The sequence below is a fragment of the Ciconia boyciana genome, chromosome 4 (assembly GCF_034638445.1).
Source record: "Ciconia boyciana chromosome 4, ASM3463844v1, whole genome shotgun sequence".
Lineage (NCBI taxonomy): Eukaryota > Metazoa > Chordata > Aves > Ciconiiformes > Ciconiidae > Ciconia > Ciconia boyciana.
The window spans coordinates 62,405,405-62,410,152 of NC_132937.1; positions in this window are offsets into that span (position 1 = coordinate 62,405,405).

The window sequence follows — 4,748 nt, forward strand, 5'->3', positions numbered from 1 at the left end:
GGAAAACGTCAGCTCCATTCTTTACCTTCCTTCAAGTTCCCATCCCATTAAAACCAAGAGAAAGCTATGAGAGGAAACACATCAGGAAAGCTCTTTATACCTTTTCCAGTGACTTTTTCTTCTTTCCATAGGGGAGAAAAGACCAGGCCTCCAAAAGCCTGCTTCTGAATTCAAAGTGTTGCCCAGCTCTAGAGGAGACAGATCCTTTTTGTGCTAGAGAAACACGGGGGTGCTCATCAGAGACATGTGAACTCAAACACAGAAGGAAATCCGTGAAATGTTATGGGGGACTTCATAACACTCAGTTTTGAAATCTGTCTGCAGGCAGCAAGTTTTGAAATCTTTTTTTGTAAAGTCCTTTATTCAATTCTCATCCATTAATTACAAAATTGTCCCAATAATTTATAAAAAAATTCAATGTACAGAAAAGATAAAGGGAAGGACAAAATGAAGATATTATTGAAGTGTCATTGTTTATGGAAAGAGAACAGATAAACAAGTTAATAAATACTATGGCAATAAAGCACCAGCAAACATTTCAGTTTTGAATTATTATGACAAGCATTTATTTCGTGGATATTTCTGTGTTGTGGCGGATGTGAGTGATCCCATGCTGAACTAATGGTACAATGGTAAGTTCTCAGGATGCAACAGTCATTATTTGCTAAGATAACGTAAGAGCAACAGAACAAATTCACCACAGATGTAAGCAGACATTCAGAGCTGTAAATCTGTTTTCCAGACCTGCGCCTTACTACATTGGGACTTAATTTTGACTCAACCAAGTGGTAACAACTCTTGCTGGAATAAATATGTAGAAACTGCATAAGCTAAACCCAATTTTGAACCTTTGCTCTCTTATCTTCTTACAACACCTGCAGTACAATAATACTGCTTTAGTGCAAAATATATTTTATTTTAATCTATTTGTTTCTATCCTTACTCTTAACAGCAATTAAAAATCAGTTCAATACTGGCACTATATTCACACAGCATTTGTGCGCCTTCTGTCCCCTTGGAAGGTAAACATCTAGAGACATCTGGAAAGGCAGTGTCTTTCCATTGGCTGAGTCTTGTATGCCACTTCCATATAAACATTTAATAATAAATTAGAAGTTACAGAGTTGCCATGACAGCTATTGCCTATTTCCAGCAGCTAGCATGGGATCTGTAGCTATTAATAGGTACCCAGGACACAGTACTGCCTGTAGTTTTGTGCAGATTGTTACTGAAGTTAGCACTGAACTAATGCATTACAGATTAACGTAATTTGCTCTCTCAACGGTAGTCTCTTACAGTACGTTAGGTAGCTCATGATTAGTTAGCATGACCTTTACTGTACAGTTCTAATAGTTTAAGGCAATGTTGTATACCAGCTTGAGTTATTTTAGGATTTGTAAGTCCTAAGTTTTACTTGATTATATATACTATAATTATACACGCTATGTATTTTAAAAAGCTATGAATTGTGTGTGTGTGTAACATACCCATGGTTTCTACAGACAGGGGATTAACTTTAAAATAGAGAAGGATAGGAAATTAATTTAGCAGATATTATGATATAATAATGAGAGCCACACAGGCAATGACAGTGGATTTATGATTAGTAAGTGAAAATTAAACCATGAATGACCTACACAGTGGTCCTCAGTAAATCAAATTATCAGCATTGCTTTGCTTCATTGTGTCTTTTATTTATCTTAAATAAAATCTTACCTTCTGTGGCTTTTGCCTTTTTATTAATTTTTTTTCTAGATCCTGGGGTAGCTCAATTTAATAAAATAAAAACTACTTGATTACTCTGCCAGCTTCAAGTCAAAATGCTAGTCCTTACTTTTATATCAGAGTAGACTTGCATCATGTTAACATTTGTTATGGTTAACTACAGAAGGAAAAAGTGCTATAAACTTTGAGGTCATGCAGCTGCACAAACCATTATAACAGTAGTAAGCTTTTACTTGGAAGGTTGTGCACTTTTGTCTTTAGTCCTGTATTTTATCCAGTGACTGTTTAATCTAAAACACAGAAACAGCCTTCAATGGAGGAGGAGAGGGAACCAAGGACTCCCTCTTACAAATATCTTACAAATACCCTGCTTGTAAGCAGGTGTGCAGCTTGGGAGCTTTCAAGTGAGGCTGCAAGGGGCCTTGGGGATTTAAGCAGCACCTCAGCAAGAGTCTTCAGGTTCACCATTTTGAATTTGCGTACGGGAACTCTGCCTGACTTCCCTTTTCAGTATGTTGACTCCGCACAATACTGTGCAAAAGTCCTCAAGCCAGTGACACATGACCTAATGTCTCTATCTTTCTACACAATCTCGAGTATATGGCAAGCTCAGCATCTCTAACCCTGTGCTGTGTATTGTGCTGTGAACACATAGCCTAAACTCTTTACCAAATTTTGCTTCCATTTCCTGAATAGCGAAAACTCAAGGACTTATCAAGATTCCTTTTCTCAAAGATTTAACATCCCCACAGGTAATATATGTGCAAAAACAGTCCCCTTCTTTCCCACTGAAGGTTTTTCACAAGTTGCTATTGATCATGGCTGCAAACCTGAATATATTCAATTGCATATTTGGCTGTGATCTAGAAATAGCATCTGAGATGTCATTGCCTAGTGCCAAACTTTAAAATCAACCCATCATTGCTACACAGAGAGCTAAGTCACCTCTTCCCTCAAGAATCGTGATTCCAGCAGGATCCAACGGCACAAACTGGCAGCAACAAACCACTACTCAGAGAAGATGAGTCTGTCTTCCCAACACCTCCTCACTCACATCATCCGCGCAAGCAGCAAGTTCTCTTATGAGCTCTGACAAGTGAAACAACGTGTCTGTTAAGTAAAGTGCCTATGAAAAATGTGAAACTCCTAAGGATTATTTTCACGTGTATTCAGATCATAAAAAGGCTAAAAAAACCCTCTCACACACAGCTGCAGCTGCATCTACTGCATTCCATTCAAATATGACCGCATCAATTTGCTGAAGGCAAGCAGAGGCGTTCCAGGGATTTCTCAAAGCATCCCAGATTCCCTACAAAATATGCTTGTGCAGCCTACTTCGTTGACTGAATCCTTAAAATGGAGCTTGTGGGAATAACAGAAAACTTCCCCCAAGCTAAAATTATATCACTGGGACTGCTCACCTATTCAAAAACCTGGGGGCACTGGGTCCTATCTACCACCTATAAAGCCCGTCCCCACCCTACACAAGCAGTGAAGTCCAACAGGAAATATCTACTGTCCTTGAGAAGTGAGTTAACCAGGTCATCTATCAAAAAGGCAAATAGCCAATATTGTTAAAAGAATACCACAGACTAAAAAAAGCCTGTGTGTCAAGCAGACTTACCGAATGACACTCACTTTCCAGTTTTCTTCCTTTTGGTAAGATTGTTGAAAGCTCAAACCCTTGCAATATCACCATAATCATCCATATCCCCCAGTCATGCTTTTCACCCATGCATAGACCAAAATAGTCTCAGGAATGCTATCAGGAGTCCAGTGACTGAAGAACTTTTTTCTTCTGATCCTCAGAAATAAACAGGCTTCTTTGGTGATACTTCTAGATATCTTTGCAACCATTATTGTATGGTACTGGTGGCAAACATGTATTTCACCTGTAGAGTAAATGAGATGACACACAGAATTCTTTCATTGTTAACATACGGGTTTCAGAGAGTCATTACGGTCACTTTTTCCCTGCCAAAATTTTCAGCTTCCAAGCTATCACCATCCTATACTTACATATGACTGACAGTCTCTTCTCAACTGTGAACACCACAGAGGCTGTGAACTGCAAATCAGTTTTGGGACAGAGATCCAGGTCTTTTGTCTGCCTCATCAAACTTAGCCACAGAAACTTAGTATCAAAGAAGCACAAGGCTTGTAAACCAAGTAAAACATGAGCCAGGCAGTGATAATTCCACTTACACTTACTGTTCTCAAAGATAAAAAAAAGATTCATAAAGAATCTGATAAATCATAAAACAATTAATTAAATTTTATTAGCAAGGGCTGAATGACTTGAGTTAGTCTTAAGACTATTCCCAAAGCATGTTTATTAAGGATATTGTCATTTTCTTTCTTTCTTTTAAATACTCAGACACTTCATATTGTCAATGCAGATGGTGAATCAGGTTTAGAATTCAAACAGTCCCTCTTATGTTCTTCTTATAATTTTAGTGTAATTCCAGAAAAACTTTCCAAACTTGCAACATATAAAAATTAAATGCTATATATTTTATATATATTATATGCGTGTTATAACATTATAAACAAATGTATTTGTTTTGTGTGTATTACTTCTTTGTAGACTATGAATACATCATAAGAGTCTAACTCATGAGAATAAAACCTAGAATTCATTGATAAGTTGAGGAAAATTATCTTTCAACAGTTACAGCTGTTAGTAGTAAGAATTAGAGTCAGGTCATTTAAGGCATGTAATGCATATATTACGGAATTATGTGTTGAGCAGTATGTCCTCTTCTGGAAACTACAATGTAAATTTTTTTTTAAAAGTACAATTTTATAGCTTTTGTGAATACAGTGATTAGCACATAATCCGAACACCTTTTCAAGAACTTGTTTTTCACATTATATACTTCCACAGTATAATTTTTTGTTTTGAAATTCTTTGGCCTGCATCATGCAGAAGATTCAGGTTAAATGTTAATTAACCCTCCTTGCATTCAAGTCTATAATTTACTAGAGACATACTGAATTAGGACAAAACTTACTCTCGAGTC